This window comes from Silurus meridionalis, chromosome 4, assembly GCF_014805685.1.
Source record: "Silurus meridionalis isolate SWU-2019-XX chromosome 4, ASM1480568v1, whole genome shotgun sequence".
NCBI lineage: Eukaryota > Metazoa > Chordata > Actinopteri > Siluriformes > Siluridae > Silurus > Silurus meridionalis.
Genome location: NC_060887.1, coordinates 37,647,697 through 37,657,129, shown reverse-complemented (window position 1 = coordinate 37,657,129; position 9,433 = coordinate 37,647,697). Strand labels below are relative to the sequence as shown.

Here is a 9,433-nt window from a genome sequence, read left to right as displayed (position 1 = left end):
AGCACTGTGTGCAAAAACATTCCCACCGGAGTGTATGGAGGTGATGAACCTTGTCATCGAGATGGTGAACAAGATAATTGCAAAAGCATTAAACCACCGTCAGTTCCGTGCATTGCTAGATGAAGTTGACAGCGAATATTCCGATCTCCTGCTACACAATAAGGTCCGATGGCTGTCCAGAGGTGAGGTTTTGCGTCGCTTTGTTGCTTGTTTAGAACATGTGAAAACATTCCTGAAAAGCAAAAACCTGAACTACCCGCAACTGGAAGATACCGAGTGGCTGGAAAAACTGCACTTTATGGTGGATATGACAAGTCACCTAAACATGCTGAATAAAAGTCTACAGGGGCGGGGAAACACTGCACTGCACATGCTGGAAGCTGTATTGTCATTCGAGCGCAAGCTGACTGTATTCGCCAGAGATGTACAGCGAGGCACGCTCTCTCACTTCCCTCCTGAGAGAGTTCAAAGAAGCCTATCACGATCACACACTCAACGGTGATTATTTACAAGGTGCGATCGTGGATATGCAAACTGAATTTGGGAGCAGATTCAGCGAGTTCCGAAAGGAAAAAATCACACTATCTTTCCCTGTCACTCCGTGGAGATTGACCCGTCCTTGTTGAACACATTCCCAGGAGTAATTCAAGCTGACCTTGAAATGGAATTGGCCGATATAGCTGACAAAGATTTGTGGGTGTCCAAGTTCAAAAGTCTGACAGCCGAGCTTGAAGACGTCACTGGCCAGAAAGCTCAGCTTGCCCAAAGCCACGAATGGAGCGAAATTGATAGCCTCCCAACTATCGAGAAACTTGTGTTTCAAACATGGAATGCTCTTCCTGACAGTTATAGTAACATGAAGAAATATGCATTTGGAGTATTATCTATCTTTGGATCAACTTACCTGTGCGAGCAGATATTCTCAAACATGAACTACATAAAATCCAAATACCGCACCGCCTTACAGATGAGAGCTTGCAGTCCTGCGTCAAGATTAAAGTTACATCTTACATGCCGGATGTTGAGAAGCTGTCCAGTGATGTCCGAAAACAGAAGTCACATTAAACGGGTAAGAACACAATCCAGGCACATATTTAGTAACAAAGTGGCTTTTTTATAAAGTGATTTCTGATTTTTGTCAGTATATATTTGGAATGACACATAGGGAAATTGTGTTTTGTTGCTCAGGTCCGAGGATGGCTGTGCATCAAAAGAGAAGAGGATGATGCTGCATTTTACCCTTGCACTGACTTACTTAGCATTTTCATAAAACTATAGAGAAGAGGACTATGCACAGAAATCGAACTGAATTATTTTTGTCACGGGCATGACTGAGCTGCTTTTATGTTTTACTGAGTTTTATACTGTTTTAATGCATGTTTTATGCATGGTTTAAATACGTTTCCAGTTAATTTCAAAAGGCTGCTGTTTTATTGCACTCTGTCTATTGGCCAGATAAGGGGGGAAAGAGAAGATAATTGTATTGTATTGTATTATTGAGGATTGAAGAGGACTGCATTTCATTTCCATGGGGAGGTCTGAAATTAGGCTACAGGAGGCCTATGCACGTTGCACATTTTGTTGTATTTTCGAATCCTAAAGTAAAAATGACATCAAAAATCAGATTTCTTTATTGTATTTCTTTAATTTCATCAATGCAATGAAACATAATACATTAAAATTATAATGAAAGTTAAACTTAAAACACCATCGTACAGCAGAGTAGTCACGTGGTGCGTCATTCTCTCCAGGATGCGCTGCAGGGAAAATAAACATTTAATCATGAATGCTCACTATGTAGTTGTAGCCTACTTATCATTTTGATACTAAGGGGGTAATATAGACGCTTACATTACCTTCATTATAAGGCTTATATAAGGCGTTTAATTTTTTGCGGCTCCAGACAGATTTTTTTTTTTTTTTTTTTTTGTCAATATGGCTCTTTCAACATTTTGGGTTGCCGACCCCTGTACTATATAATACGTTTCTGCTGTCATCCATGAATGTGTTACATGTAAACAACGCAGAGGAGCACCACAGATTAAATAATGGAGGACCTTCCAGCATCACTGATCTTCCATTTACAATGTATGATAAAATGTTTTCAGGAAGCTGAAGATCCTCGATAAGGAAGGCCCTAAAGTTTTCATTTGACTGATCATGAAGATAATGGTTCTTCTTGACTGAAGAAATTACTTGAGAAACTTATAAACAAACAGTATTATATTAGACTTTTTGCAGCAAAAATAGTTTTGGGTATTGAACATTGTAGAACGTTCTAGCTGTTTATTGTGTAACACTTTTTTTTCCAGAAATATGTCATGTAGACTGCTGTTTGTTTTATATTTTTTATTTACATTTATTTCTCACAAGCATCTGATGATGAGTGAAGATTTAAATGATGAAAAAAAACAAGACACACAATTTATGCTTAAAATTGTACGATTATTTTGAAGGAAGAGTCGTGAAAAGCTTGGGGTGATGGTCTGATGATGTGATGGATTTTGTAATGTTCCATTGTAATGTCCAGCTTGATCTCCTCTCTTATTATCGTGTGTAATATCTGTGAAAACTCCACGATTGGTGCTTTCCATTTCTCCTCGTAATATTTTGACCCTCATCTGTGGTCTTCGTTTGATTCGTGATTGTCTGCCACACATTGGGCTTGGACGTGTTCTGCGTTTCGTTCCTGTCCTTGGCGTCCAGATAAGACTTCACTTGTTCCTGCTTTTGCTTTTGTTCTCCTTTCCAGCTCTCTCTCTCATACTCTAAAGTCTCCTTCAGGTTATTATGCTTTTCAGGGGAAGACTGGAGCTCAGTGATGTTCTGCAGGTTTGCATTATTCTCCACTTTAGGCTCTTCCTCCTTCTTCTTTCCCTCCTCCATTTGTTTTATTGTGTTGTTTCTGTTCCGCATTAGTAAATGATACATGACTGCTGTTTTCTCTGACGCGAGTGAGCAACAGTAACGCGCTCTGGCCTTTATATAAATAAACAGGCACGTTTCCCGCCCACTCTTCGCTCCCTATGACGTCACATGTCTAATGCTCTCGGAGGCTCGGGGACGGATAGAGCCGGAGTAGAGAGCGAGCAGCGCGGTGTGAGTGACTGGGACGTCTCGGGGGGAAACAGTGACAGGACTGTAGACAAACTGAGCTGGAACATCTCCAATCCTAAATCCCAAGGAGTTCAGCTGCTTAGTTCTACATGCTGATTAGAGTTTCACCGTGTTTCTCTGTGGAACAGATACAATTAATGCACTTCCGAATAAATCTCAAGTTTTATCCAAACTTTATTCTTTCACAGTAGACCAGAGGGAGGACTGGGTTTCCTTCTACTGATGGAAAAAAGTTTTCCTACACAGATTACAGCTAAAATGACTTTGAAATACAACGATGATGATGATGATGATGATGAATAATCCATTATTTTCATATAGAGCTCAAATGTTAAATTAAGCATAATAATAATAATAATAATAATAATAATAATAATAATAATTATTATTATTATAATTATTATTATTCAAAAATATATTTTTTTTAAATAAATATTAATTTAATAAAGCATTATTAAAATTAAACACTACCATAATAGTTACTACTATTAACTAAGTGTATTTTTACACTTACATTTAATAGTATATTGTTGCCTGGAACACAACTAGCTGCTATTGAGTCCCTTCACCACAGCAGATGTCTGCACAGAGCACACAACATCATCAGGGTCTCCTTAGATCCCAGTCACAAACTCTTTAACCTTCTTCAAGAAGGAGATACAGGAACATACACACCAGAAACATCAGGTTCAGGGCCGGCTTTTTTCCATCCACCATCACCACACTGAGCTCTTTTCTACACCAGCACTCTGAGCCCAGATGAGTTGAGTTTACTTCGAAAATGTAAGGAAACTGGTTTCCCTAAAAAAAATAAAGTAAACAATGGTTTCTTGATAAACATGAGTGAACATAACATTTTAACAAAAGCAAACAACAACGAACCATTTTCTTTTCTAAACTTTTCATTTTAAAATAAAAATGATCTACCTACATTAAAAAATGCTAATGGTCCAAATGATCCTCAGTCATGGTGAAACGGTGTTTTGACTTAATCTTTGTTTGGGAAAAGGCTGTTGTGGAAAAGTTGTCACTTTTTTTGCAGTTTTGAATATTAGGCACGCCTGAAAATTTGTATTTGACAAGATTGATATAAAAATGATTAAAAGACAATCTACAAAAATCACTCAGTGTTGGATTGAGGTGTTTTGACATTTATTACAGCTCACAAATCCTGTGAAACATGCAGCATTAAACATGAACTTTCCAACAGATGATCATCTCACAATACTGTCTGGAACTGAGAAATGTACAGTTGGTTTTTACTCTCAATAAAGTCAATAAAAGAGTCACAAACTGCTGTGTATTTTGTCCTCACTGTTAATGAGGCCACCATTTCTAACGGGTTCCTGTGACAGTGAGCTCTAATAGGTATTACACTGCCACCTACAGGTCATTTATGGTCCTGCAACACTCAGAGTTACTCCGGTCAACTTCCGGTTCTCAACTCAGACTTATTTTACTGTCAAATAACGATTATTAACTGCTTTCTCTATGGGTCTCTGCGTAATAAGTAAAGTTTAAACACAAATCAAATACAATTATTACAGAATGTGAATTAATGACAGTTTGGACTTTAGTCTACCGGTACAGAAATATCTACTATGCGCATGCGTGTGTGGGTAAGAAAAAAGCCCAGTGACGTCACATTACTAACTGTGTATAAAAGAACAGAGCACACTGGATGCTGCTCATTTGTTTATTGGACAGCAAGTGGAAAATTAAGCTGAAGATGTTTAAGAGACATAGTGACAATCATACACGAATTAAAGACAAATTGCAGGAGCTGGTGGAGAAACAGGCAAGAGAATTGGAGGAATGTAAGGCAAGGGAGAAAAAAAGTACGGGTCAGAGAGACTGTTTGGTAAAGAAGTTGAAAGAGCTGGAGACCACTTTTGCTTCTGAGAAAATCAGATGGGAGCAGGAAAAAGAGAGGGTCAAGAAAATCATCGATGAGAGAAACACTGTACTCGAACAGAGGTTCTCCAAAATCCAGGATTCCTTTAATGTCTATGAGGAACATAATAAGATTGCAGAGCAGGAAAGAGAGAGAGGGTTAAGTTTCCAAGAGCAGTTAATAAAAGCTGCAGAGCTGGAGAGACAGAGCTTTCTGAAAAAACAAGAGCAACTGAAGACACAAGTTGCTCAGCTGGAGGCCACTTTGGCTATTGAGCGCCAGCAGCATGAGCTGAGAAAATCTGAGATCCTACTGGACAATGAGGAAAGGAGCGTCACATACTTTGTAAACATCATCATACTCCAAGCTTACCTGACACTCCATGAAGAATGGAAGAAAACTGCAGAGCTCGAGAAAGAGTCCTTGATGAGAGACAAAGAGCGACTGGAGAAAAACATTGTACAGCTGAAAGACTATTTGGATTTTGAGAAAAATAAATGGATGCAGGAGAGAGAGAAGCTCAAGCTGGATTTGGAGAAGAGGACCTCTGCACTTTAGGATCACTTGAGAGTGACAAGTTGCTCAGCAGGAGGACACTTTGGCGTAAGAGAAACAGCTAGGAAGTAAAAACAGTGATCTAGGCAATGAGGACATCACCACCAAACTCCTGTAGGACCTGTCCAAGATCCAGATTAACCTGACCATCTGTGAGGAAGGACAGAAGATGGGATAGCAGGTGTTGTTTTCAGTGCGAACGTGCACTACAACCATGAATAGAAGGACAAATGCTTACATCAACATCTCAGGAATAAGTGCTGATGTAAAACATGACTTTCATTATTTAAAAACAGTCAATAAAATATTGACTTGAACTGTGTGTGTGTGTGTGTGTGTGTGTGTGTGTGTGTGTGTGTTTATTTATTTATTGAAACATTTTTCTATTTCACACTTTCACTCTTCACTACACTCCAAACTCAACTAAATCACACTTTGTATTTATTATGTTTTCAAGTCATATCATAGCTGTGAATAAAACATTTGTTTAATGTAAATTGTCTGATTGGTTTTTAACAGCTTTACATTCACTGTCCACTTTATTAGGAACACCTATACATTGGGACATTCATGCAGTTATTTAATCAGTCAGTTGTAGCAGCAACACAATGCATACAATCATGCAGATACAGAACAAGTGCTTCGAGTAAGATCAAATATCAGAAAGTGAGAAAAGTGTGATGAGAAGCCTTACCTGTACAGTGTTATCTTACATACTGCACCATGACCTTCCATTTAATGTATTTACTATTTGCACTTTATCAATGTTTGACCCAAACCTGATGGATGGATGGATGGATGGATGGATGGATGGATGGATGCAGAACCCAAGTTCGCTTCAGCCTAAGGTTACAAAACAGATGGCCGGGTATTCTCCTTCAGGATTTTTTGGTAAACAGCAGAATTAATGATTCCATTTATCACAGCAAGTCTTCCAGGTCCTGAAGCAGCAAAACAGCCCCAGACCATCACACTACCACCACCATATTTTACTGTTGTATGATTTTATTTTTCTGAAATGCGGTGTTACTTTTACACCAGACGTAATGAGACACACACCTTCCAAAAAGTTCAACTTTTGTCTCGTAAGTCCACAAAGTATTTTCCCAAAAGTCTTGGGGATCATCAAGCCTTTAAGCCTTCAACAAGCCTTTATGTTCTTTTTGCTTAGAAGTGGTTTTGGTCTTGGAACTCTACCATGAGACCATTTCTGCTGTCTCTTTCTCATGGTGGAGTCATGAACACTGACCTTAACTGAGGCATGTGAGGCCTGCAGTTCTTTGGATGTTGTTGTGGGGTCTTTTGTGAGGTCTTGGACGAGTTGTCCCTGTGCTCTTGGTGTAATTTTGGTCGGCAGGCCACTCCTGGGAAGGTTCTCCACTGTTCAATGTTTTTGCCATTTGTGAATGGCTCTCACTGTGGTTCACTGGAGTCCCAAAGCTTTAGAAATGTCTTTATAACCTTCTCCAGACTGATAGATCTCAATTACTTTCTTCCTCATTTGTTTCTGAATTTCTTTGGATCTCAGCATGCTGTCTAGCTTTTAAAGATCTTTTGGTCTACTTCACTTTGTCAGGCAGGTCCTATTTAAGAGATTTCTTGATTTTGAACAGGTGTGGGAGTAATCAGGCCTGGGTGTGGTGAGAGAAATTCAACTCAGGTGTGATTCACCCACAGGGCCATGTAGTTTTGGATTTAGTTTTCGATCAATAATAAAAACCTTTATTTAAAAACTGCATGTTGTGTTTACTTGTTTTATCTTTTACTAATATTTAAATCAGTTTGATGATTTGAAACATTAAAGTGTGACAAACATGGAAAAAAAATAAGAAATCAGGAAAGGGGCAAACACATTTTTACACCACTTTATCTGTGCCACATCACCTGTCTTCATACCCCTGTCCTCTACATCTGCCTCTTTCAAACCAACCTGCATGTCTTCCCTCACCACATCCATAAACCTCCTCCTTGGTCTTCATCTTTTCCTCCTTCCTAGTGGCTCTATCCTCAGCATTCCCCTACTGATATACCCCATGTCCCTCCTCTGCACATATCCAAACCATCTTAATCAGGCCTCTCTCACGTGTCCCCAAAACGTCCTACATGCACTGTCCCTCTAATAAACTCATTTCTAATCCTGTCCCTCCTTGTCACTCCCAACAAACATCTCAACATCTTCAGCTCTGCTACCTACAGCTCCACCTCCTGTCGTTTACTCAATACCACTGTCTTTAAACCATACAACATCTCAGGTCTCACCACCGTCCTATAAACTTTCCCTTTTACTCGCAGATACTCTTCTATCACAAATCACTCCTGCTATCACTCTTCTCCACCCACTCCACCCTGCCTGCACTCTTTTCTTCACTTCTCTAACACACTCTTCATTGCTTTGCACTGTTGACCCCAGGTACCTGAACTCCTCCACCTTCTCCACCTCTTGTCCCTGCAACCGCACCCCTCCACTGCCCTCCCTCTCATTCACACACATGTACTCTGTCTTACTCCTACTGACTTTCATTCCCCTTCTCTCCAGCATGTACCTTCACCTCTCCAGGCTCTTCTCAACCTGCTCCCTACTCTCACCACAAATCACACTATCATCCGCAAACATCATAGTCCAGGGAGACTCCTGTCTGACCTCGTCCGTCAACCTGTCCATCACCACTGCAAACAGAAAAGGGCTCAGAGCCAATCCCTGATGCAGTCCAACCTCTACCTTGAACCAGTCTGTCGTTTTTACTGCACACTTCACTGCTGTCACACTGTCCTCATACATGTCCTGCACCACCCTCACATACTTCTCTGACACACCTGACTTCCTCATACAATACCATACAAAACTTCTCTCCTCCCTGTTGTATGCTGTAAGGAATTGATTCATCCTCTGCTGCCTGGACAGGATTTACCTCTGCCATCTAGACAGGATTCACGTCTGTTGTTTAAACAGGATTCACGTGTGTTGTTTAGACAGGATTCACTCAAATACAGCCTTTCCTCTTGATGTCTGCTCTCCCACGTATAATGGGATGTCTCAATGAAACACATGAGTCAGCTTTCAGAGAGAAGTTCCAAAGCTTTATTGTGTCATACATGAATATATACTATCAGATAAAAGGGGTAGGGCTGACAGATGTTCACGTGGAACAGAAGAAATGGTTGAGCATGATAACTCCATATATGATCATGTTATACATAAGAAGAAGCCGTGAAAAACAGGAACCACCCAAGTGGGTACGTGCAGAATAATGCATATCAGAAGGCTACAATATAAGGTGTGAGACAGACGAAGACAAACATAGAAAGGTGTAGAAATGTTCTAGGTCACACAAGGATATTTAACAATTCCCACAATTGTGCATAATTTAATACACTTATGTTTTACTGTATACAGTGTGCATAATTTAATACACTTATTTGTTGTACTGTATGCAGTGTGCATCATTTAATAAACTGATCACATTTAGTTATTTACTGTTTCTTACTGAATACACAATAATTGCTATGCTTATTGATTAGAAGTGTTGTTACATGTAGCTTGAGCAGTTTTTTTTTTCATTATTGATTTAGTAATCGAGTATTCTACCGATTATTTCAACGATTAACCGGATCAGATAAGAAATAATTTTTCTTTATTATAGAACAATACTAAATATGCAAAAGAAAATAAGATGGGTATATTAAAATGAACTAATAACTTGTTTCATTTTTAGAAAAATTAACATCTTTATTGCTAAAATTGCATACAAGAAAATCCATGAAACTAAATCCATTTTTATTACATAAAAATGTAAATACCAATATATACATTGAATAAATAATAAATAAAAAAATTCAGATTACTCTGATATATATTACTATGAGACA

At 39.0% G+C, this 9,433-nt stretch overlaps 2 long non-coding RNA genes across 2 annotated transcripts; one reads left to right on the top strand and one right to left on the bottom strand.

The window, feature by feature from the left end:
- Positions 1-956: 956 nt before the first annotated feature.
- LOC124384353 lies at positions 957-1,623 on the top strand. The gene is made up of 2 exons (XR_006925384.1): positions 957-1,069; positions 1,189-1,623. It is a non-coding gene; the product is annotated as an uncharacterized LOC124384353 (long non-coding RNA).
- A 711-nt stretch (positions 1,624-2,334) lies between these two features.
- LOC124384347 lies at positions 2,335-6,530 on the bottom strand. The gene is made up of 4 exons (XR_006925378.1): positions 6,261-6,530; positions 4,049-4,178; positions 3,632-3,918; positions 2,335-3,234 (listed from the first exon to the last, which is right to left on the bottom strand). It is a non-coding gene; the product is annotated as an uncharacterized LOC124384347 (long non-coding RNA).
- Between the last annotated feature and the right edge of the window lie 2,903 nt (positions 6,531-9,433).